Source organism: Oncorhynchus gorbuscha, linkage group LG03, assembly GCF_021184085.1.
Source record: "Oncorhynchus gorbuscha isolate QuinsamMale2020 ecotype Even-year linkage group LG03, OgorEven_v1.0, whole genome shotgun sequence".
NCBI classification, from domain to species: Eukaryota; Metazoa; Chordata; class Actinopteri; order Salmoniformes; family Salmonidae; genus Oncorhynchus; species Oncorhynchus gorbuscha.
The window spans coordinates 65,992,230-66,019,514 of record NC_060175.1 but is presented as its reverse complement, the minus strand read 5'-3'; the positions used below and the strand labels follow the sequence as shown (position 1 = coordinate 66,019,514).

The following is a 27,285-nucleotide window of genomic DNA, read 5'->3' as shown; positions in this document are numbered from 1 at the left end:
AGTCAAAATAAAACATAATAAAAAGTACTTTGAATGACATTGAGGGGCAGTATTTTTTTTTTTTACAGCCAATGCCGGTGTGCCCGAGGCTGATGCCGTGCAGGTGTTTGTACACCTGCATAGACACACACTCTCATTCAAATGCACACATACATGGACACACACACATGTAGTAGTGTCAGACATGAACTGTTGTTGTTTATTTTGCATTGCTGTTGGCTGTTTTTCTTCTGTCTTTTTCTTTTTTTCTTCTCTAGGTCTTTTGTCTTGGTTGTTGGTGCATTGGGGGGTTCTTGGGGGTGGGGAATGGAATTCATTGCATTTTTTTATATATATAATTTTTTTTCTTCTTTGCGGACTGTGGGAGGTGTCTCGGATGGTTGAGGGACAGCTATTGGGGAACTGATGGGGGGGGGGGATCTTGGAGGGTTCGGGTTCACGTTGTTTGGCCTGGTGGGAGATCTGTCAACATTTCCTTGAGCAGGGTATTGACCCTGGAAGCATCTGTGTCTCACTCTGAATGGGAGTCTGTTGGATGACTGGTGTGTTGTAGTTGTTGAGCGGCTTCACGGCAAGTATATTGTATGTTATGGATAGTCAATAAATAAATAAATAAAAATAAATAAAATAATATATAAATATCGTCAATATCAATCATGTTATTAGTATGCAAATCAGACAACTCAGCATGGAATTAAACACCAAGGTATGTATTCAAGTAAGAATCATGTAAGTAATAAATAATCAAACAGTGCAGATATCAATTGCCACAGTTAACTGCCAAGGTAGGATTACCCTCCATCCTCCTTCTATTCCAAACCTCTTCTTTCCACTTTGAAGGGTATTTTAATTTCTTGGCTGACCCATTCTCCTCCCCCTCGGTTGTGCCACTACAAAAAAAAGACAAAAGCAACTTAAGTACATGTAACTACCCACCTCTACAACTTTGGAACACTGAAAGTAGATCGCGGGCTGACACACACACACACACACACACACACACACACACACACACACACACACACACACACACACACACACACACACACACACACACACACACACACACACACACACACACACACACACACACACACACACACACACACACACACACACACACACACACACACACACACACTATTGGCATGAAGGCCCGGCATATTGGTTATAGGTTATAGGAGTTTGCTTAGTGCTCTTTTGGTCTGCACAATTCACTACCGTGGTAGAATGAGATTGAGGCGTACAGATCATACAGTATTGGCAATGGCTGCATAATGGGCTAGCATGCTGCTGTCCCTGCTGAGAGCTATATTTTATCTTTTTTTTTTCTGGAAACAGACCAGGATACTTAAAGTCCCACATAACTACCCCCCAAAGTTTTATTTCCCTCCTATCTGCTGATCAATTAGAATGTTACTTTACATATAAATGTTAAACTGATTAGGTAATAGTGTGGAATGGTGATTTGGAATGAGTCGCCATCTGCTCTGGGTGCCTGGAGGAATGCACAGGAACGACCAATCAGGTGATCTTAGAATAATGTACTCACTTTCACTCTCTATTACAGTGCTACAGATAATTCCCTTGGCAACGGGAGAGAGAGAGAGAGAGAGAGAGAGAGAGAGAGAGAGAGAGAGAGAGAGAGAGAGAGAGAGAGAGAGAGAGAGAGAGAGAGAGAGAGAGAGAGAGGGCAAAAAAGCAATGATCTCTGTGACAAGGGTGCCCTCCAGAGGCATAAACCAACTGTCACTCCTACACTTTGCCTACAAAGACAACTTCCCCGATGTGCTATTGATTGAGACCGACCATTCATTCAGCTGGGCTAATCTTTCAATTGTTTAACTGAACTGTCAGTAGAACTTCAATTCTGAAGTAATCCAAATCTCTACAGACTGATGTAGACATCAGAAAATATGGCCAAAAGAGAGAGAAGTGATTATTACACGCAGTCTAAATGGTTGACCACCAGAGGACAGTAGAACTCTATTTCTGTTTTCCCAATACCTCTGAAGCTTGTGGCTGAGTTAGTGCTTTATCTGCGGTGTAATGGAAAATAATGAGGTGATGGATGAGTTGAATCCCCTTGCACAGGGAGCAACGCGTTGGGATCCTCAGATGGGAGGCGCAATCTGTTCCAATTCCATCCACTGTCACAATGGCTGTATAATGTTTATGAAGCAGTAGCATACAGTCATTTGTCTTCAGGAGATGGCCCGAACCTCCAGGTCGTTGATGAGGAAGTCTTCAGAGGACAACACGTAATTGTCAAATGTGTCACACCTCTGGCTCCGCCAATGGATCAGGCCTTTGTCTAACCACAGGCCAAAGTCATCTTTCAATCACCCACGTGGGTACAACCAATGGGGAGATGTACCTGCTTCTATAAACCAATGAGGAGATGGGAGAGGCAGGACTTGCAGCGCGATCTGCTTCAGAAATAGAAAGGAGTTCTGTTTTATCCCTTGGCTACGCAGACGCTCGTTGGCGCGCGCGAGCAGTGTGGGTGGAGTAATTGAATAACATGGATTTCTAAATGTATTTGGCGACGCTCGCGCACGCAACGTATCCGGTCTGGTCAGCATGTTATAGGACAAAGAAATATAGTCACAGAACAAGATATAAAAAAACGGACACTGATAGACTTATGGCACAGACGAGAAAACTTGGTCTAGGCCTGTAAAAGGCCTCAGCTACTTCTCACCTGTCCAGAGTTATGATGACAGTGCTACAGTGCATGCCCACCATGCTCCTGTACAGAGTGCCCAGGCCGGTGCCATGTCTCTGGGCTCTGTAAACCAGGGCCACTGCTCCAACCTGGCCGGAAGTTGCTCATGTAGCTGAAAACCAATGGGAATTACACTGTGACATTTGTATCAATTTAGCAATTTAGAATAACTTGTATGGAGAGCATAGTAAGCACTGCAATAATAATTTACCACTGTAAAAGTGGTGCATTTAATGTAATCAAATGCATTAAAAAAGCTGCACGTTTAAGGGTATTTATTGACAAGCCAGTCAGATCATTTCTGCTCCTGTATTCTGGCCAGTCACCTGGCTGTTGCCCTCCCCTTCCCATTGGGCGTCAGGGGAGTTTTCAAAAGTAAGAGGGAACTAGGTTTACTGGAGTTTGGCATTAATGCACCATAAAGTTAGTCTGGCTGACACCTAACTCGAAGTCATCCTGACTTCAGAGTCTGGAAAGGCTATTTTGACGTTGTCGGCAAGATGTGTTGATGATGAAGGGGGATGTGCATTTTTTGCTGATTGCTTCTCCTCTGTGTCTTTCTCACTCAAAAACCACATGGACAGCAACACTCAGCCCCCGAGCGCCATCCCCTTCCAATACAGCTGTTGGCTTTTCAAATCCAAACAATGAGAGGTCAACCTCCCCCAGGAAAAAATAACATTTGGTTCTCACAAAGGTCAAGCCAACTTTCAAGATAACTGGGAACCCTGAAGAAAATAGGTAAAATCATGATATCAGTGAGAAGTCTTAGATCTAGTAGATCTATATAGATCTAGTCGATCTATGATGATGCCCTTGGATGATGGCCGAGTTTCTGACTTGGAATTCTGAGTTGGATGACCGTTCAAAATGATTTTTCCCAGTCGGAGCTAGATTTTCTTTTCAGTGTTCCCAGTTGTCTTGAAAGCACTGAAGTCAGATGTTGGAAATGTTCAAGATCCAAGTTCCCAGTTGTCTTGAACATGGCATAACAACGGACTCCTGTCTTAGACCAGTGTGTTTACAGCTCTCCCTAGATGTGTAACACGTGAGTCGCGTCAACCAGGCTACTATTAATGGTGCATTCAAGACAACTGGGAACTCAAAAAAGTTCCAAGTTGTTTTGAACGTGGCATAAAACTGGGAAGCTTCAATACTGGGAACTTGGAACTAGGAAATACACTGGCTTCTAGTTTCACCCAATCAAAGTAACAGGGCTGCAGGCAGGGTGGAGATAGCAGAGGGCTCCCTCGTATTAAAGGGTGACTTTATACACTTGACTGTGTGGTGAGCTTTTAGCACCCCCTATCGGCAACAGAAGAAGCATCACGTAAGTAGGTGCTAGACATCACTATTGGAGGAGACCTGCAGTGGCTGAAGGGAGCTGAGGACTGCCCAATGGGCACAAATCAAATTGAATTGGTCACATGTGTCGAATACAACTTTACAGTGAAATGCTTACTTACAAGCACTTAACCAACCATGCAGATAAGAACAAATAAGTGTTAAGTAAAAAATAGAAAGCAAAAGTAACAAATAATGAAATAGCAGCAGTCAAATAAAAATAGTGAGGCCAGATACAGGGGCTACTGGTACAGAGTCAATGTGCGGGGGCACTGATAAGTCGAGGTAATTGAGGTAATGTGTACATGTAGGTAGAGTTAAAGTGAATATGCATAGATAATAAAACTGAGTGGCAGCAGCGTAAAATGGGGGGGGGGTGCAAATAGTCTGGGTAGCCATTTGATTAGCTGTTCAGGAGTCTTATGGCTTGGGGGTAGAAGCTGTTTAGAAGCCTCTTGGACCTAGACTTGGCACTCCGGTACTGCTTGCTGTGCGGTAGCAGAGAGAGCAGTCTATGACTAGGGTGGCTGGAATCTTTGACAATTTTTAGAGCCTTCCTCTGACACCATCTGGTATAGAGTTCCTGGATGGCAGGAAGCTTGGCCCCAGTGCTGTGCTGGGCCGTACGCACCAGTCTGGATGCTCTCAATGGTGCAGTTGTAGAACCTTTTTGAGCCATTCCATGTTAAGCCATGTTAAACCATTCCATGTTGGTTCAACATCATTTTATTGAGATGACCATGTAAACATTGATTCAACCAGTGTGTGAGAACAACGTCAGGACCAGCTAGTCAACTCCACGATCAAACCTGTCCCTCCTAGTACCATCCAACTGGGCTGCCACCGGAACCGTCAGCAAATGCAGGCACATCTGAAGCTGTCAAGACTATAGACTTCACTCTATTTTTAATCAACTAACATTTCGCACCTTTTTTGTTTTATTTTGTGTCTGTATAGGCCTATAGCTTTTAGCTGTGAATATGTACAAGACAGTCTAACTAATAATTACACAACCTTGATATTGGCTATGCCCATGACCTTGGTGTATGGACCATTATGTCACTTGTGGTAATGTTAAACTTTTCACGTGCAACAATGTCGCCTTTGACCCACGTCTTTTGCTTGATTTGGGCTTTAGTAGTTGTTGGCATCCTTTGATGCCCGAATAGGCTGTCATGCACTTGCTCAGTTTACCATATTTACTTCGAGCTAAGTACTCAGGTCTTATAGTTATACACACACGACACCCTCCACATTCTTGTAGATTGTGTCATTGTTGGCAGACCCGGTATCAGAACGAATACGTTGAAAGACCCTTGGATTTCCATAGGGGAGCTCGTTTTTTCACGCGAGCTCTTGTGTGCTCGCGCTTGCGCGTTCACATTTTTATAAATGGCTGTAATAGAAAATATGTATTCTACCATTTCAACCGATATGCGTGCCAGTTATTATCATTGTTATATGCGCATTTTCTTGGAACAGTTTCATTGAAATAATAACGTTTTCGTTTCTCAAAATTATTGTCACATGGTTGATAATAAAAAATCTGAAGTCAAATGATAAAAATCAAAAAGTTAAAATGAAACTATGTGGAGAGCACTTGCCTCTGCCATATGGACACACTGTGATCCAGTGGGCCTATGACTTCCATTGTCACTAAGTAAAATACATAGGCCTAAAGCCGACAAAATACAAACTGATGAAAATGACGGTTCTTTCACTCACATTCATCTATCCACCGCGCCTGTCTGCCTCCCTTTCTTTCTATCCGTCTTGACTTGAGCTATTGCTTGTGAGTGCAATATTGTATCAAATCATGACTTGGTCCGCCCAGACGCTGTTGCTACCGAACTTGCAACATTGCATCAACAAGACTATTCCTGGCCCCCAGAGTTTCTGCGCCAGTGAGCTCGGAACAGAAATATGTTTTTTTACAATGTTTTTTATGCCTGGATATATGGGATCATCAGATCATGATATTTTGCTCTTTCACACGGCTTGGTGATTATCGAGGCCGGGAGTGTTGGAAATATTTTTTTAAATACAGAGGAACTATCGTTCGCAACGGATGTTAAAAAAAGCAGACTTCATTGACTTGTGTGAGGCGAAGAAAAAATGAGCGGTGTACGTGGTGAGTTAAGACAATCAGAAATCAGACATTGCCAAATGGGTACTTTCCTACATATGCATGCATTCTGGAGAGAGACGCACCGTGTCTTTGCCCCCTCCCTTCTTCTTGATGCAACATTTTAAATTATACCCATGATACATTATCTTCACACATATTTTAGACGCTTTTCACTGAGAGCCGCAACTCAGTCAGCTAGACCTATTGCCACACGCACTACTCAAATCGCGGGAATCCCAAACACACTGGTGACTTGAAACAATCCCGATCCCCACATTTTTATCCCCCAAATATAAAATAACTCAAAATATATGATATAGTTATATATTTATATATTATATATATTATATTATATATATTTTGGGAGGGGCTTCCGCATGTTATTTTGGCATGAATACATATTACATATCAGTTTGCAAACAATGTACAAACAAATACATATCATTGAGTTAATAAAGCACATATCATTGAGTTAATAGGCAGCTCCAAAATGCAGGTGTTTCAGCCTAGCTCCGTGCTTTCTGTGTTGGTTTGGCAAGACAGCAGAAAATAGGAGCATTGCACTGCTCAGTGTTCTGTCACTCATGTCACTACGTCATCGCCAAGTCCTTCGTAAGTGTAGACATCGGATATCCAATTGTTATTGGGGAGGGGGAAAAAAGGGGGGAAAATTCAAAAAGCCAAAAAAAAAGTGTAGACATCGGAAAAGTAAGCCCTTTGGGTCCTGCCATAGAGTTCCATTACAAGTGCCCTTCCAAGAAGGCTCAAGGTCATTGGCCGCAGATGCAATTATGTTAAATCTGTTATATGTATAGTAGCTTTGATTGTTCAACATCTTACTTTCAAAATCTTAGCAAGCAGTCATCATTAATCAAGTCAACAATCTTCTGGCAAATCCTTTTTAATCCTTGTCATATGAAGAGAAATAACGAAGAGAAGTAATAGATTAAATGTATCGGTGCTCATCGGCCATTGGACATAAACATTACACAACAAGTTGGAAATCGCAAATTCAACAATGAGTGGTTTGGAAGGAATCGGTGACAGTGGCAAACTGCAAGCATTGCAACTGGGAAGTCGGGAATAAACCAGCTCCGACTGGGAAAATACATTTTGAACGGTCATCCAACTCGGAATAGTAAATCCGGCTTCTTTCTGTTTGATGACAAAATTTGCCGAAGGACGGCCGTGCCACCTTCCTCTCCAAGTGGGTACATCACAACCAGGTGAGTCCAAAAATGGCTTACATGCTGCTGCATAAATCATGTAATATGCGATGGAGATACATTTGAAGTCGGAAGTTTACATACACTTAGGTTAGCTATAGTTTTAGCAAGTAGGTTAGGACATCTACTTTGTGCATGACACAAGTAAGTTTTTTCCAACAATTGTTTACAGACAGATTATTTCACTGTATCACAATTCCAGTGGGTCAGAAGTTTACATACACTAAGTTGTCTGACTGTGCCTTGAAACAGCTTGGAAAATTCCAGAAAATGATGTCATGGGTTTAGAAGATTCTGATAGGCTAATTGACATCATTTGAGTCAATTGGAGGTGTACCTGTGGATGTATTTCAAGGCCTACCTTCAAAATCACAGCCTCTTTGCTTGACATCAAGGGAAAATCATACGAAATCAGCCAAGACCTCAGAATTCTTTTGTTGTAGACGTCCGCAAGTCTGGTTCATCCTTGGGAGCATCATCCTTGGGAGCAATTTACAAATGCCTGAAGGTTCCACGTTCATCTGTACAAACAATAGTACGCAAGTATAAACACCATGGGACCATGCAGCCATCATACCGCTCAGGAAGGAGATTTGTTCTGTCTCCTAGAGATGAATGTACTTTGGTTCGAAAAGTGCAAATCAATCCCAGAACAACAGCAAAGGACCTTGTGAAGATGCTGGAGGAAACAGGTACAAAGTATCTATATCCACAGTAAAACGAGTCCTACATCGATATAACCTGAAAGGCCGCTCAGCAAGGAAGAAGCCACTGCTTCAGAATCACCATAAAAAAACAGACTACGGTTTGCAACTGCACATGGGGACAAAGATCATACCTTTTGGAGAAATGTCCTCTGGTCTGATGAAACAAAAATAGAACTGTCTGGCTATAATGACCATCGTTATGTTTGGAGGAAAAAGGGGAGGCTTGCAAGCCAAGGAACACCATCCCAACCGTGTAGCACGGGGGTGGCAGCATCATGTCGTTGGGGTGCTTTACTGCAGGAGGGACTGGTGCACTTCACAAAATAGATGGCATCATGAGGTAGAAAATGATGTGGATATATTGAAGCAACATCTCAAGGCAGCAGCCAGGAAGTTAAAGCTTGGTCGCAAATGGGTCTTCCAAATGGACAATGACCCCAAGCATACTTCCAAAGTTGTGGCCAAATGGCTTAAGGACAACAAAGTCGAGGTATTGGAGGGGCCATCACAAAGCCCTGACCTCAATCCCATAGAAAATTTGTGGGCAGAACTGAAAAAGCGTGTGCGAGTAAGGAGGCTTATACACCTGACTCAGTTACATTAGCTCTGTCAGGAGGAATGGGCCAAAATTCACCCAACTTATTGTGGGAAGCTTGTGGAAGGATACCTGAAACGTTTGACCCAAGTTAGACAATATAAAGGCAATGCTACCAAATACATATTGAGTGTATGTAAACTTCTGACCCACTGGGAATGTGATGCAAGAAATAAAAGCTAAAATAAATAATTATCTCTACTATTATCCTGACATTTCCCATTCTTAAAATAAATTGGTGATCCTAACTGACCTAAGACAGAGATTTTTTACTCGGATTAAATGTCAGGAATTGTCAAATACTGAGTTTAAATGCTAAGGTGTATGTAATCTTTCGACTTCAACTGTATGTGTACTGTAGTTAAGAATGTAATGCTAAGTGTGTTTTGTGTAGTAAGCAATTAGTTGCCCATGTGTCAACCTAATAATTTGGTCTATTTTCACCTCTTAGTTTCGCCTAACGTTACTGTTCTGATTCGGTGGTGCAACCTGTTTTTGAGAAATGTCATCATCTAATATTGTACGAGCTTTCATTGTCTGCTTATATGCCCCTTTTATTTATCCTACAGTTCTAACTTGGTGTACAGGGAAAATACTGTAAGAGAAGCCCATGTTCTGCATTCTGTCGATGTACATTTCAAAAGTCCTGAACCCATAGTTATATTGACTACGTCCGTCTTAGCTTTCTCATTAATGTCTTCATCGAAATTACGGAATGTCTCTTATCTACTCATGGTTCCCTTATGCCATAGTTTGTACATCTCAATTGTTAGCAGAAACCGCGTTTGTTTAAGCAAGTCAGCCATATCAGCTTTGTTTTTTTTAAAGGCAGTAAACGAGGCTGAATTAACTGTTTCGATGCCAGACACGGCTCCGCTGATAGCCAGGTGAAGCTGTGGTAAGGATTCACTCTTTTGTGCTGGAAAGAAATCTCTGCTGTTTGGACAGCTTTATGTAGGCCCTATCAGTTTGTGTGCACCGCTAGCCACCGTTTTAGTGCAATGCATGTATTGTTTAGTGTTCTGTTATGTCACGGCTTTGCTGGCATGCATCTACATTTTATTGCCCCACCAAGATTTCCATACTAAAATCACCACTGGACAAGAGTAATTTATATAATTTTGGCAAAACATCCATTTACATTATGCTGTAACTAGAGATCTGTATATAGTGACGAGATGCCCATGTCTCCACCCTAACAATGGGAGTCTTTGTCTCAAAGGCGGGAAGCAAGCGAGAATCTTTGGTCTGCATATTATTGCCAGAGAAACCATTGGGCTTATACTAGACATAATTTGGCGAGAGGGAGCCCTCTGACTTCGCCTCTTCCTCTACTGAAACTGTATCGCCGGGAAAAGCATCCGTGCAAGCGAAACAGCGCCCCTCTATATGTAGTCCATGTAGGCTATATGATGCTGTCTGGCCAGAAATAGTATGACATGCCTTACCCTTTTTGTCCAGAGGGGCGCTGTTCTGCTCGCGCGTATGCTTTAACTGAAATTGATGCATCTTTCTGTTGGGGCGTGTCTCTGTCAAATAAATGATAAATATTTCAATATTTTATATGGACGGGCAAGAACGTAAAGGTAGGGCGGGCCAGGCCCCCTAAAGCCCATAACACCGGCACAGCAAAGGCCATATGTAGAAAGGCCTCGTGTTTCTTGGCCAGACATATCATTTTGTTCACACACTAGGTTGTTTTTCAACGTTAGTTTGAGTTTGCTGCAACTTAAAGGGGCAGCTGCACTTCATGATTGTGCTTAATTGAGCATGGGGATCAATTTAAACACAATCCTAAAAATGTTTATGTTTATTATTTGTGTTGTTCTACATTTCTACTTAGGAGTATGGCATGTACTTATTATAAAAAATGTCAGTGTAGAGCCCTGAACTATAATAATAAATAAGCCATGTCGAAGCCCTTTGTTGCAGGGAAAGCACTTTGTTGATTCTTGAATTGTTTATCTGTTTTTACCATTATATCTAAATTGTTAATTTTAACATACATTGATTAAAAGACGCAGGTCACAAAAATGAAATTACATTAAGAAATATACCCCGTTACTTCTTACTAGTAATACATTTCTTGTTTGAGAAAAACAGAAAGCATGCTCATCCGGTTATATATATACATTGGGCCGGCAGCGTAGCCTAGTGGTTAGAGTGTTGCGAGTTCAAACCCCTGAGCTGACAATGTACAAATCTGTCGTTCTGAACAGGCAGTTAGCCCACTGTTCCCAGGCCGTCATTGAAAATAAGAATATGTTGGTTAAATAAAGGTTAAAAATATATATATATGTTATTTGTGTGTAATTATGGTAAAATATTTTGGCTGGTAAAAAAATATATGTGGCTGGTATATTTCTTAATCTACCAGTCACAGTGGCCAAGCATACTATGTCATGTGTCACTTGCACTTGATCAACTTCTGAATACATTAATTATGCATTAGTACATTTGTCGAATAGGAGGGAGGCAAACATAACTATCTCTGAGAGCTGACAGTCATACCTGACATAAGAGTATCTGACCAATGTGAAGGAGGTCACTTTGGTCTGTGAGCTCAGGCTCCATGGGATCCTCCGAGCTGAGGTTGTCTAAATTCTGCTTGTCTGTAAGGTCCCAAGAGCTGTCACTGCGACTTCAATGATCTCAAAATCCTCCTCCTCGTCCTCCTTTTCATCCTCTTCTTCCTCCCTACTATTTGTCCTGTGGAATGAGGGCGAAGTCCATCTGAGACGGTTGACCTTGTGTGGCTGGCTGGCTGGCTGGCTGGCAGGCAGGCAGGCAGGCAGGCAGGCAGGCAGGCAGGCAGGCAGACAGACAGACAGACGGTGAGAGGAGTAGGAAGACAGCGCAGAGTCCCAACAGACATCACCCAAAGTTCCAACAATCGATTTTGCGCCGCTTTCTCTCTCTTCTCCTCTCGTCCATCCCTCCATCCCTGCTCCTCACGTTGGTCTCCATGCAATTAGCCTGCTATAGTTCCACTGAGTGCACAGTGCTAAATGGCTAATCTCACTCATTCCTCTTTCTCCCTCTTTTCTTTATCGATTCCTTTATCCCTCTCTGGACAGTGCTTGGGGGCTTTGACTGTCTGACACGCATAACCGAAGGTGTGACAGGTTTTAAAACCCAACACTAATACCCTTTATTTGTCTGTAAAGAGCTGTTGTAAGGGAGCCAGTAATGGATTTGTGACTGTGTGTGTATGTTTGTGTTATATGTGGGGTTGTGTGTGTGTTCACTGTTGGGCTGACAGGCTGCAGTATGCAATCACAGCTTGAGGGCTTTGAGCTTTTGAGTGAGTGTGTGTGTGTACGATGTGTGTGTGCTTGTATGACTGTGTGTACTTTCATAGTCTATCCATCAGGACTTCAGTGTAAGGGTTCCCCTTATGGATCTATAGCCAACACAAAGCCTTACAGTCAGTAAACTGGCTTATGATTGTCCATTCTTTCCTCAACAGCTTGCTCATGGGTATGGGTCTCCCTAAATCCTAGTGGACAAAAGCTATGTTCTGATGTTTTAAAATGTGGGGGAGAGGTGCAATTTATTTCATTATTTTTTTAAATATTTTTTTTAGGGGTTTCTACAGCACCCCCTAATAAATAAATAAATAAATAAATAAATAAATAAATAACTACAAGTCACACCTCTCCCCCACATTTTCAAACATCAGAACATAGCTATGACTTCTCCCATGCCCCGTTCAAAGGCACTTCAATCTTTCCACTTGCCAATTCACCCTCTGAATGGCAGACACACACAATCCATGTCTCAATTGTCTCAAGGCTTAAACATCCTTATTTAACCTGTATTTAACAAGTGATATCACTAGGGGATCATGGTTTTCACCTTGCCAGTCTATGTCATGGAAAGAGCAGGTGTCATTAACATCATTTTTTTTTTACACTGTGTATATTCACTATACAGCAGCCAAAGATACAGTATCAAATGTTCCGTAAGTGCGCGGAACTCTTCTCTAACTATTCCTTTGCCTCCCAGCCAAAATACTAAATCAATCAAATGGTTGCCACACGATAGTACAGTAAACAGCTCCCTGCTGTCTGCTGCATGTGGTGACCTGGAAAAGGGGAGCACAGACATGTGACTATGTGGCACTCATCCACACAGAGACTCGCTCGTCACATTGCCAGCCACTGTGCTTAGAAACACAATATGGCCATCTTGGCTGGTCGCTCAGATAGATGGAGGGGGAAACGAACGCTTGCCAGCCAAACTGTGTCGTATTTTTTCTTCTTTTCGTTCTCTCCCTCTCTCTACTCTCAGGCCATTCTCTGCAGGGAGCCATGTGAGGAAGGAAACAGTTTTCATGACTGATAGAAAGGAGTGATCAAACGCACAGTGTTCTCAGAAACAATCCAACATTGTGACATTATCATCATGTGTTGTTTGATTTATAGCTTTCAGTATGATAATGTATTCATTCCATTTCCCTTTTTGATAACTTACAAAGATATGACTGTTTTATAAAAACTGAATCCATTAAGCAATAGTTGCACAATATATTTTCCCAGCAGTGTGGTATTGAAGCCGTGTCTTGTATAACAAATGAGAGCCATTATCACTTTTACATAATAGCGACATTAATAAAACTGATAACAGTTTTATCATGAGCTTGATCTGTCACCCCTCTCTTCACTGGAATAATGGCAGATAATAGCATCTCTCTCCACAGAACTCAATGTTCTGATTACTATATAATTGATATATCTGCCAGCCATACATAATAAATCCACATGATTAACTGTCCTGGACAGTGAGTAGCTAGAGATAACAAAACACACAATATGTTCCCACATACTGCACCCACATTGTGATAATAATAGACAACGCCATTGTCTTACATCAATCACTGTGTAACTGCAGTGTTTATATGTACACAGTAATGGCTGTAAGCAGAAACCCTCACTGAACCACCCCATTTCCATTTATCTCACTGAAGACTGAACAGACCATGGAGGCCCTGTGTTTTTACACTGGGCCTCATGTGTTACATTGTTATTAACTCGTGCGTTTCACTGCAAAACATGAATTCAATAACTATTGTTTATGAACTACACTTTACTTTGAGTCTAATCTGTCTTGTACATGATCTATCTAGCTAATAACCAATTGGCAACGGATTTGTCCATTCCACACATACACACAGTGTACTCACCAAGAGGTGGTTGCACAAGGCTTTGAGTATCTCCATATTTTTCAGTGAGTCTCTGATTTAAAATGTCTCCCTGTATGAGAGTTTCTTCACTTCTTAGTTAATCAGACATTACTCTTTCACTTGTTCACCTGGACACACCTACTTCCACTCGATCTTACTCTCTCACACGGTCTCCCCTCTCTCTCTCTCTCCCTGCTTTCGCTCTCCCTCTGATGAGGGTGGTCAGAGGGTGTGGAATATTCCATGGCGATTCTTAAGTATGAAGGGAGGCCTTCACGGTGTGCTTGAACCATCCATCTAGAAGGGGCTATGCATGAGAGAGTGGGTGTGTGAACGTTTTTTAAAATTTCTGACTGCTCGCTCCTCTCATTCCTCAAGGTGCTCAGTTTTGAATGATAGTTTGAGCACAGTTGATAGGTTTCTGTATGTCATTTAGTTTTAATTGTGAATGTCTAGGTCTACAGTGCATGTATGTTGGAGGGAAGTATTGAATAGAGTATGATCATCAAGAGCCACTGTACTTTACTTCACTTCACTGATTTATAGTATCGTAGGTACATTTACATTACATTTAAGTCATTTAGCAGACGCTCTTATCCAGAGCGACTTACAAATTGGTGCATTCACCTTATGACATCCAGTGGAACAGCCACTTTACAATAGTGCATCTAAATATTTTAAGGGGGGGGGGTGAGAAGGATTACTTTATCCTATCCTAGGTATTCCTTAAAGAGGTGGGGTTTCAGGTGTCTCCGGAAGGTGGTGATTGACTCCGCTGTCCTGGCGTCGTGAGGGAGTTTGTTCCACCATTGGGGAGCCAGAGCAGCGAACAGTTTTGACTGGGCTGAGCGGGAACTGTACTTTCTCAGTGGTAGGGAAGCGAGCAGGCCAGAGGTGGATGAACGCAGTGCCCTTATTTGGGTGTAGGGCCTGATCAGAGCCTGGAGGTACTGAGGTGCCGTTCCCCTCACAGCTCCGTAGGCAAGCACCATGGTCTTGTAGCGGATGCGAGCTTCAACTGGAAGCCAGTGGAGAGAGCGGAGGAGCGGGGTGACGTGAGAGAACTTGGGAAGGTTGAACACTAGACGGGCTGCGGCGTTCTGGATGAGTTGTAGGGGTTTAATGGCAAAGGCAGGGAGCCCAGCCAACAGCGAGTTGCAGTAATCCAGACGGGAGATGACAAGTGCCTGGATTAGGACCTGCGCCGCTTCCTGTGTGAGGCAGGGTCGTACTCTGCGGATGTTGTAGAGCATGAACCTACAGGAACGGGCCACCGCCTTGATGTTAGTTGAGAACGACAGGGTGTTGTCCAGGATCACGCCAAGGTTCTTAGCGCTCTGGGAGGAGGACACAATGGAGTTGTCAACCGTGATGGCGAGATCATGGAACGGGCAGTCCTTCCCCGGGAGGAAGAGCAGCTCCGTCTTGCCGAAGTTCAGCTTGAGGTGGTGATCCGTCATCCACACTGATATGTCTGCCAGACATGCAGAGATGCGATTCGCCACCTGGTCATCAGAAGGGGAAAGGAGAAGATTAATTGTGTGTCGTCTGCATAGCAATGATAGGAGAGACCATGTGAGGTTATGACAGAGCCAAGTGACTTGGTGTATAGCGAGAATAGGAGAGGGCCTAGAACAGAGCCCTGGGGGACACCAGTGGTGAGAGCGCGTGGTGAGGAGACAGATTCTCGCCACGCCACCTGGTAGGAGCGACCTGTCAGGTAGGACGCAATCCAAGCGTGGGCCGCGCCGGAGATGCCCAACTCGGAGAGGGTGGAGAGGAGGATCTGATGGTTCACAGTATTGAAGGCAGCCGATAGGTCTAGAAGGATGAGAGCAGAGGAGAGAGAGTTAGCTTTAGCGGTGCGGAGCGCCTCCTTGATACAGAGAAGAGCAGTCTCAGTTGAATGACTAGTCTTGAAACCTGACTGATTTGGATCAAAAAGGTCATTCTGAGAGAGATAGCGGGAGAGCTGACCAAGGACGGCACGTTCAAGAGTTTTGGAGAGAAAAGAAAGAAGGGATACTGGTCTGTAGTTGTTGACATCGGAGGGATCGAGTGTAGGTTTTTTCAGAAGGGGTGCAACTCTCGCTCTCTTGAAGACGGAAGGGACGTAGCCAGCGGTCAGGGATAAGTTGATGAGCGAGGTGAGGTAAGGGAGAAGGTCTCCGGAAATGGTCTGGAGAAGAGAGGAGGGGATAGGGTCGAGCGGGCAGGTTGTTGGGCGGCCGGCCGTCACAAGACGCGAGATTTCATCTGGAGAGAGAGGGGAGAAAGAGGTCAGAGCACAGGGTAGGGCAGTGTGAGCAGTACCAGCGGTGTCGTTTGACTTAGCAAACGAGGATCGGATGTCGTCGACCTTCTTTTCAAAATGGTTGATGAAGTCATCTGCAGAGAGGGAGGAGGGGGGGGGGAGGGGGAGGAGGATTCAGGAGGGAGGAGAAGGTGGCAAAGAGCTTCCTAGGGTTAGAGGCAGATGCTTGGAATTTAGAGTGGTAGAAAGTGGCTTTAGCAGCAGAGACAGAGGAGGAAAATGTAGAGAGGAGGGAGTGAAAGGATGCCAGGTCCGCAGGGAGGCGAGTTTTCCTTCATTTCCGCTCGGCTGCCCGGAGCCCTGTTCTGTGAGCTCGCAATGAGTCGTCAAACCACGGAGCGGGAGGGGAGGACCGAGCCGGCCTGGAAGATAGGGGACATAGAGAGTCAAAGGATGCAGAAAGGGAGGAGAGGAGGGTTGAGGAGGCAGAATCAGGAGATAGGTTGGAGAAGGTTTGAGCAGAGGGAAGAGATGATAGGATGGAAGAGGAGAGAGTAGCGGGGGAGAGAGAGCGAAGGTTGGGACGGCGCGATACCATCCGAGTAGGGGCAGTGTGGGAAGTGTTGGATGAGAGCGAGAGGGAAAAGGATACAAGGTAGTGGTCGGAGACTTGGAGGGGAGTTGCAATGAGGTTAGTGGAAGAACAGCATCTAGTAAAGATGAGGTCGAGCGTATTGCCTGCCTTGTGAGTAGGGGGGAAGGTGAGAGGGTGAGGTCAAAAGAGGAGAGGAGTGGAAAGAAGGAGGCAGAGAGGAATGAGTCAAAGGTAGACGTGGGGAGGTTAAAGTCGCCCAGAACTGTGAGAGGTGAGCCGTCCTCAGGAAAGGAGCTTATCAAGGCATCAAGCTCATTGATGAACTCTCCGAGGGGACCTGGAGGGCGATAAATGATAAGGATGTTAAGCTTGAAAGGGCTGGTAACTGTGACAGCATGAAATTCAAAGGAGGCGATAGACAGATGGGTAAGGGGAGAAAGAGAGAATGACCACTTGGGAGAGATGAGGATCCCGATGCCACCACCCCGCTGACCAGAAGCTCTCGGGGTGTGCGAGAACACGTGGGCGGACGAAGAGAGAGCAGTAGGAGTAGCAGTGTTATCTGTGGTGATCCATGTTTCTGTCAGTGCCAAGAAGTCGAGGGACTGGAGGGAGGCATAGGCTGAGATGAACTCTGCCTTGTTGGCTGCAGATCGGCAGTTCCAGAGGCTACCGGAGACCTGGAACTCCACGTGGGTCGTGCGCGCTGGGACCACCAGATTAGGCTGGCAGCGGCCACGCGGTGTGGAGCGTTTGTATGATCTGTACAGAGAGGAGAGAACAGGGATAGACAGACACATAGTTGACAGGCTACAGAAGAGGCTACGCTAATGCAAGGAGATTGGAATGACAAGTGGACTACACGTCTCGAATGTTCAGAAAGTTAAGCTTACGTAGCAAGAATCTTATTGACTAAAATGATTAAAATGATACAGTACTGCTGAAGTAGGCTAGCTGGCAGTGGCTGCGTTGTTGACTTTGTAGGCTAGCTGGCAGTGGCTGCGTCGTTGACACTACACTAATCAAGTCGTTCCGTTGAGTGTAATAGTTTCTACAGTGCTGCTATTCGGGGGCTAGCTGGCTAGCTAGCAGTGTTGATTACGTTAGGTTGCGTTAAAAGAACGACAATAGCTGGCTAGCTAACCTAGAAAATCGCTCTAGACTACACAATTATCTTTAATACACAGACGGCTATGTAGCTAGCTATGTAGCTAGCTACGATCAAACAAATCAAACCGTTGTGCTGTAATGAAATGAAATGAAAAATGTGATACTACCTGTGGAGCGAAGCGGAATGCGACCGGGTTGTTGAGTGCGGAAGTTCTATTCAGTAGACGTTGGCTAGCTGTTGGCTATCTAGCAGTGTCTCCTATGTTAAGGACGACAAATAGCTGGCTAGCTAACCTCGGTAAATTAAAATAATCACTCTAAGACTACACGCTCTAAACTACACAATTATCTTGGATACGAAGACAGCAAAGACAACTATGTAGCTAGCTAACACTACACTAATCAAGTCGTTCAGTTGAGTGTAATAGTTTCTACAGTGCTGCTATTCGGTAGACGGTGGACGTTTGCTAGCTGGCTAGCTGCTGGGCAGATAGCAGTGTAGACTACGTTAGGACGACGAAATACGAAGTTGCAATAGAAGTGCTGACTGTTTCACTTTGTTGTCCTCTTTCTTTTCCTTTTTCTTCTGTCCTTCTTTTGTCCTTATTTTGTCTTCCTTTCTTCTGTTAACTAGATATTTGTTGTTGTTATTCTTTGTAAGCTAGCTAGCTTCTTCCAGGAGAGTCCCTAGCAACTGCTTAGCAACAAGTAAACAATTCTGCTAGCAATTCAGCTAGCTAAGATAACTGTACAATTTTAAGAAAAATAGTTAATTTTTCAAAAGCCTGTCTTTTTTGGTTTGTTCCTTGTTTTGTCTTCTATTGAGTCTTGCAGTTTCCTCTTGATTTTTTCGATGTACTTCACCCTAAAAAAACATTTAAATCTCAATATATACAGGAGCTCATTTTTCAGCAGCTGCTCAATTTAGAACTCCGGAACACATCTGTAGGTCACAGAGATACACAGCTGTTGATTCTCCATTTGAGGAAGTTAATAGTTAATGTCAGAGGGTTGTGGGTAGGGCTGTTGCGGTGACCGTATTACCGCCACACCAGCGGTCCCGAGTCATGATTCCAAGTTACCGTTTAGGGACAGTAATTAGGGTTCTCCAAGCTCTGATGTTGCTGGTGGTCATTAGTAGCCTACCAAATTTGCTAACTGCCTGGTACTCAGCACTATATGGTCCCTCTATGCATTTGGTTCCCACGTTTTTTATATCACTGTCACGACTGTTGGTCCCTCTCCTTGTTCGGGCGGTGGTCGGCGGTCGACGTCACCGGTTTTCTAGCCGCCACCGATCCACTTTTCATTTCCCATTTGTTTTGTCTTCATTGTACACACCTGGTTTCCATTCCCATAATCATATGTTCCTTATTTCCTCTGGTTCCCCCATGGTTTTGTGCGTGTTTGTTCGGTGTAAGTTGTATTTGTGAGCTTGATTATTTTCCTTCTTGGAATATTTGTTGTTTTGAGTAAAGTTATCTCTTGGTCCTGCGCCTGACTCCGCCTTACCTGCTACACCTAGACACCTTACAATCACCAATCATATCAAGTGGTTCCAATGACGAATTTGACGCAAGCCACCCGTCGCTGCTGACTTTCTTCAGCAAAGTTGGCTGACGAAATATTTCGGTGGAAGCAAATGTAAGTAACTAATACGGCATAAAAGTCAAGCAAAAAATGTACAATTGAGAGGAATATTTTAGTTAATGTAGAGACAAATGATTGTGCATATTTGTTTGTTATAAATCTTGTTATAATTTACACAAAAATTGCTATTTAGCAAGTTAGCTGACTAGCTAACATTAACCAGCTAGCTAGCTAGTGTTATGACATGAGCATGAACTTGTGATTTGTGTTTTTTAATGTTTTAGGGACTCCTGAGAAAACCAGCAAACCAGGATGTCGTCTTGTGAAACAGTGGATGTAAAGAATCTAGCTAGCTAAAGCATTTACTGTAAATTGAATGTACAATTGTTTAAGCTTGCCTTGCTTATATTTGCCTTGCAATGCAGCTGAAGTAACATAGCTAGCTAACTATTTACTTGCTTATTGTGTAGTGGAGGATAAAAATAACTGTATGCCTATGGATGTGTAGCTAGCTACAGTATGTAGCTGATCTGTGTATGGACCCTAACTCTTTTGGTATGAACATTAGTTCAGAACCTATCTATGAACCTCAGCTATCATAGTTGTTGTATCGCCTTCAAGTCTGAATGGCATTAATGAAGCCTATGGATTGAGTGGAATATAATAACTTTATTGTGCCAAGGGTGCAAGTCCTATATACATGTAGTTATTACCACGCATGAGATCCCCCACATTGTAGTCTGTACATTGAATATATTCACTGATCATGTATTCTTCCTTGGCAAATAAAGTTACGGTTCAGGCATGAATCTCTGAGACATTATTTTTTAGTCATATCCAGTACCAAACTCCATTATTTGAATGATGATGTGTTTATTACAATTATACATTTCAACAGTGTTTACCACTCCTGCTCCTGGGACATCAATTATTACACATTGTAACTATGCAATAGACTAGACTAGAAACTACATGTTCAATCTATACATCAATGCACATATGGTCTGCACTATAAAAAAATAGGAAGAAAAAGGAGATGGGGAGAGAGGTGTAGAAGACAGAAAAGGAAAGAGTTAAGAGCAGAGAAGACAGCATATGATTAATGAATTACAGTGCTACCCTAATATTCTCTCAGTTCATCACAATTACATAGTGTCTCCTAACCAGCTTTGGGCCCCCAGTTGGCCAGAAGGTTATCTTAAGAGCGGGTGAAGTGGAGATGATGGGACTTGTGTCCTCTCTCACATCAAAACATACCTGCAGACAAGAGACAGATGGATAGAGAGAGAGCATGATTAAGCTTTTTTAATTCTAACACAGTCAGTCATCATAATCATCAGGAGGTGAAATGCATAACTGACCTTGGATGATTGACTCTAGGACTACTACATCTATATCTGTATCTCAATGTTAGCATCTCTCTAATAATACTTCCTGTTGACCCGACCAAGTGACCTCTCACCTATGATCATGCTGTGCCCTCTGTGTCAGCCAGTTCAGATACTGGAGGGGTTCACCAACACAGCTGATATAACCTAGAGGATTTATGGAGAAGGGGGAGAGGGATGAAGTGAAGGAGACAGACTGTTATTGAGAGAATAAGGTAGTTAAAGAGACTGTGTTCAACAGGAATCTGAGTGTGTGTGTGTGTGTGTGTGTAGTCTCACCTGGTGTCCACACTAAGTGGCTACAGAGTACTTTATGCTAAAAACCAGACACACGAGGACAAACAATAGACGATAATGTAATTATTAGACTTTTACATCACCAGATAATTGTGAATTACTAAAGTATAATATCCCTTATAACAAATATTGATAACATTGGATAGAGAAGTTTGATGATGACTTGATCATTTGAATCAGCTGTGTAGTTGTCACGAATCCCGCTTCCTGAGCCTGTGTTTGCCTGTGTTTCTGTCCTGGAGTGTGTTTCCGGTGTCCTGGAACGCACCCTGTCTGGTTGCCGTGCGGATTAGCTTGTTGGGAGATCGATGTTCACCCGCACCTGTAGCCCATCAGTAATCTGCACACCTGTCCTGATCATCACCTCTCCCCTTCAAAAGCTCAGACCTGACATCCATTCCCTGCCGGATCGTTAGCCATGAACAGTATGTTGTGCCATAGTATCAGTCTTAAGTTGGATAGAATTTGTTTTGTTGTTTTTTACGTAAAAGCGTGCCTTAAACTTACCTCCGTTTGTTCTGTCTTAAGTTACTCACCCGGATCATTTACCCCATTCCCGCCTGGTCGTCGGAGGATTCCGCTACCCCATTGGATCCACCTATTTACTCCCATCAACTCACCACCGCTGCCCGCTACGCCACCTGGATATATCTACCCATTCACATTCACTTGTAAATAAATACTCACCTTCTTCCTATTCTCCTTGTCCTGGTCTGCTTCTGGGTTCGATTTTGAAAGAACGTGACAGTAGTGCTAAGGCAAAAACATACATGTGCCCCCCTTTGAGTCCCCAGGACCAGGACTGAGAACCGCTGCTCTTCATTGGGACCTCTTCATCTGCAGACAGGCTTTCACAGCTCTCTGTATCTGAGGACAGAAAACCTCAGAAGAAATAAACTTCATTATACTCCCTCACTTTGACAGCTGGGCCTATCTATACAGTATGTAAACTAGCTAGCTACGCTAGTAGCTCATTTGAGTTAAAATGCACTGTAGCTAGTTACTTTTGATAATAATATATAGTTTTCATTACATTTTCTAAGTGTATTTACTTACTTGAATAGGTTCTCCCAGCCCTGTGGATGATTGAAAACAGGGCAGCAAAGTTTGTTTGTCACGAGAGGTCTAGAGCGTATTACTATTTTCCTGTGAATAACCCGACTTTCATACAAACTTGCTATGCTGAATTCTTGACGCACAACCAAAGATGCTGCCATATCCTGCCAGCACGTCCACAAGCGAGCCACTCAGGTGGGGAAGGACACATGGAAGAGGGCGAGGAACGAAATTGGATATTAGCCGAACAAAAGACTATTCAACCTTTTATTAAAGAAGTGTCTAATAGTCGAGCTAGGTGTGAAAACCCCCCCTCCCCAACTTGCAAACAAATAATTTATTTTGACCTTTCTACGGCACTGCATCTCAGTGCAAGAGGCATTACTACAGTCCCTGGTTCGAATACAGGCTGTATCACATCCCACCGTGATTAGGAGTGCCATAGGGCGGCGCACAATTGGCTCAGCGCCTGGGTAGGCCTTCATTGTAAATAAGAATTTGTTCTTACCTGACTTGCCTAGTTAAATAAAGGTTCAATTAAAAACACAACTGGCAGCAACCGCAGCGCAATCAATAGGAGGTGAACAGTGGCTGGTGCTGAAAATATAGCTAACTTTTTATGCAAGTGTTGCACACCAACAGATGGAGAAAACAACCTACACCAATTGAGCAATTCATTTCAACAATAATCTTCATTTTAATTTGACTTTTCAAACAACAAGAGGGCTTAATTGGAGTCTTATTTATTCGGAGCCTAGACCTATATAAAATAACTTAACTGGCTGATGCAGGTTCGATACCCGTGCCGGCCGCCAACGGGAGACACAGGAGGTGGCTTTTGGTTTTAATTTAGAATCCTCCAATCCTCTATATGTAATTATTGGCGGAGAGTCATATCATATTTTTCGATATACTGTAGGCCTTCCATAGGCGACATGAGTCTCACTAGTGTTGAGTAATGTGCTGTTAAAAGTGGTGTAGGTCTTATTTATTTAATTATAGACCATATTGAAGTTAGAAGCAAAAGGGTTTGAAGCAAAAGTTATGGATCCATGACGAATTACTATGAGAATAAATATCACTGAATTACAGAAATATTGAACAAAGTTGTCTAATGAAGGAAAGCAAATAGTTGCTTACTGGAAAATACTCTTTCAAACACACATGGTGATGTTGTACAGCGTCATTATGGCTAGTAGCAGGGATATATTTTGGCCTTTATAAATATTATTTGGACCTTTATTCAGATTACAACTGTCGATTTAAAAAAAATCTCTAAAATATCATTTTATATATACAGTGGGGAGAACAAGTATTTGATACATTGCCAATTTTGCAGGTTTTCCTACTTACAAAGCATGTAGAGGTCTAACATTTTTATCATAGGCACACTTCAACTGTGAGCGACACGGAATCTAAAACAAAAATCCAGAAAATCACATGGTATGATTTTTAAGTAATTAATTTGCGTTTTATTGCATGACATAAGTATTTGATCACCTACCAACCAGTAAGAATTCTGGCTCTCACAGACCTGTTTGTTTTTCTTTAAGAAGCCCTCCTGTTCTCCACTCATTACCTGTATTAACTGCACCTGTTTGAACTGTATAAAAGACACCTTTCCACACACTCAATCAAACAGACTCCAACCTCTCCACAATGGCCAAGACCAAAGAGCTGTGTAAGGACATCAGGGATAAAATTATAGACCTGCTCAAGGCTGGGATGGGCTACAGGACAAAAGGCAAGCAGCTTGGTGAGAAGGCAACAACTGTTGGCGCAATTATTCGAAAATGGAAGAAGTTCAAGATGACGGTCAATCACCCTAGGTCTGGGGCTCCATGCAAGATCTTACCTCGTGGGGCATCAATGATCATTAGAAAGGTGAGGGATCAGCCCAGAACTACACGGCAGGACCTGGTCAATGACCTGAAGAGAGCTGGGACCACAGTCTCAAAGAAAACCATTAGTAACACACTACGCCGTCATGGATTAAAACCCTGCAGCGCACGCAAGGTCCCCCTGCTCAAGCCAGCACATGTCCAGGCCCGTCTGAAGTTTGCCAATGACCATCTGGATGATCCAGAGGAGGAATGGGAGAAGGTCATGTGGTCTGATGAGACAAAAATAGAGCTTTTTGGTCCAAACTCCACTCGCCGTGTTTGGAGGAAGAAGAAGGATGAGTACAACCCTAAGAACACCATCCCAACCGTGAAGCATGGAGGTGGAAACATCATTCTCTGGGGATGCTTTTCTGCAAAGGGGACAGGACGACAGCAACCGTATTGAGGGGAGGATGGATGGGGCCATGTATCGCAAGGTCTTGGCCAACAACCTCCTTCCCTCAGTAAGAGCATTGAAGATGGGTCATGGCTGGGTCTTCAAGTATGACAACGACCCGAAACACACAGCCAGGGCAACTAAGGAGTGGCTCCGTAAGAAGCATCTCAAAGTCCTGGAGTGGCCTAGCCAGTCTCCAGACCTGAACCCAATAGAAAATATTTGGAGGGAGCTGAAAGTCTGTATTTCCCAGCGACAGGCCCAACACCTGCAGGATCTGGAGAAGGTCTGTATGGATGAGTGGGCTAAAATCCCTGCTGCAGTGTGTGCAAACCTGGTCAAGAACTACAGGAAACATATGATCTCTGTAATTGCAAACAAAGGTTTCTGTACCAAATATTAAGTTCTGCTTTTCTGATGTATCAAATACTTATGTCATGCAATAAAATGCAAATGAATTACTTAAAAATCATACAATGTAATATTCTGGATTTTTGTTTTAGATTCCGTCTCTCAAAGTTGAAGTGTACCTATGATAAAAATTACAGACCTCTACATGCTTTGTAAGTAGGAAACACTGCCGATTTTGCAGGTTATCTCCCCACTGTGTGTGTGTGTATATACACACACACACACACACACACACACACACACACACACACACACACACACACACACACACACACACACACACACACACACACACACACACACACACACACACACACACACACACACACACACACACACACACACACACACACACACACACACACACACACACACACACACACACACACACACACACAGGTGACCAAAAGTTGTGAGAATGACACATTCATTTTCACAAAGTCTGCTGGAGAAGGCTGGAGATCACTCTATCATGCTGATTGAGTTCGAATAACAGACTGGAAGCTTCAAAAGGACGGTGGTGCTTGGAATCATTGTTCTTCCTCTGTCAACCATGGTTACCTACAAGGAAACACGTGCCGTCATCATTGCTTTTGCACAAAAAGGGCTTCACGGGCAAGGATTTTGCTGTCAGTTAGATTGCACCTAAATCAACCATTTATCGGACCATCAAGAGCTTCAAGGAGAGCAGTTCAATTGTTGTGAAGAAGGCTTCAGGGTTAACAAGAAAGTCCAGCAAGCGCCAGGACCGTCTTCTAAAGTTGATTCAGCTGTGGGATCGGGGAACCACCAGTACAGAGCTTGCTCAGGAATGGCAGCAGGCAGGTGTGAGTGCATCTGCACGCACAGTGAGGCAAAGAGTTTTGGAGGATGGCCTGGTGTCAAGAAGGGCAGCAAAGAAGTCACTTCTCTCCAGGAAAAACATCAGTGACAGACTGATATTCTGCAAAAGGTACAGGTATTGGACTGCTGAGGACTGGGGTAAAGTCATTCTTTCTGATGAATCCCCTTTCCGATTGTTTGGGGCACCTGGAAATAAGCTTGTCCGGAGAAGACAAGGTGAGCGCCACCATCAGTCCTGTGTCTTACCAACAGTAAAGCATCCTGAGACCATTCATGTGTGGGGTAGCTTCTCAGTCAAGGGAGTGGGCTCACTCACAATTTTGCCTAAGAACACAGCCTTTAATAAAGAGTGGCACCAACACATTCTCCGAAAGCAACTTCTCTCAACCATCCAGGAACAGTTTGGTGATGAACAATGCCTTTTCCAGCATGATGGAGCACCTTACCATAAGGCAAAAGTGATACCTAAGTGGCTCGGGGAACAAAACATCAATATTTTGCGTCCCTGGCCAGGAAACTCCCCAGACCTTAATCCCATTGAGAACTTGCGGTCAATCCTGAAGAGGCGGGTGGACAAACAAAAAACCACAGATTCTGACAAACTCCAAGGAATGATTATGCAAGAATGGGCTGTCATCAGTCAGGACGTGGCCCAGAAGTTAATTGACAGCATGCCAGGGCTGAGTGCAGAGTTCTTGAAAAAGAAGGGTCGCTTCTCAAAAAAGAAATATTGACTCTTTGCATCAACTTCATGTAATTGTCAATGAAAGCCTGTGACACGTATGAAATGCTTGTAATTATACTTCAGTATTCCATAGTAACAACTGACAAAAATATCTAAAGGCTATATAATTGCAAGCTATATATATATATATATATATATATATATATATATATATATATATATATATATATATATATATATATATATATATATATATATATATATATACACATAGGGCTGAGACATTCTCACTAATTTGTAAATAAAGCCGGTTTGTTATTTAGAAAGGTTTCTCCAGAAATAAATCAAACTTGATTATTTAGCAGCCATCACTTGCTTATATTCAGTGAACACATATCTTAAGAATATAATTGAACACTTTTGTTTCTCCATGCTTGTCTCAGAGCAGCTCGAAACAGTGCTGAAATAGACGTCCACATCTGAAAGGCTAAATGTAATTATTGGCAGAGAGTCAGGTCAGGTTTTTTTTTGTTGTACTGTAGGCCTACCATAGGCTAATTGAGTATTGGTTACACTACAATTAGGGTTTGGAAATGTTATGCCCCTTAGATACTCCCGACGGTCACGCCTACTCCCGACGGTCACGCCTACTCCCGACGGTCACGCCTACTCCCGACAGTCACGTTGTGCAGCGCGATATTTTCCATTCCATCCTAACTGATTTTGTTTTTCTCGGAATAGAAACACCATCATATTAATCAAATTAATTAAGCCAAATTTCTTCAAATCAATCCCATGTACTATGTTATTACAAAAAAGGTTTTGAATTCTCTAGTAATGCCAATATGGAAGACGATCAAAGA

General features: G+C 43.2%; 1 long non-coding RNA gene across 1 annotated transcript; it reads right to left on the bottom strand.

Moving 5' to 3' along the window:
* Positions 1-565: 565 nt before the first annotated feature.
* Positions 566-6,011, bottom strand: LOC124021410. Its single transcript, XR_006836232.1, has 3 exons — positions 5,798-6,011; positions 2,705-2,840; positions 566-890 (listed from the first exon to the last, which is right to left on the bottom strand). It is a non-coding gene; the product is annotated as an uncharacterized LOC124021410 (long non-coding RNA).
* Between the last annotated feature and the right edge of the window lie 21,274 nt (positions 6,012-27,285).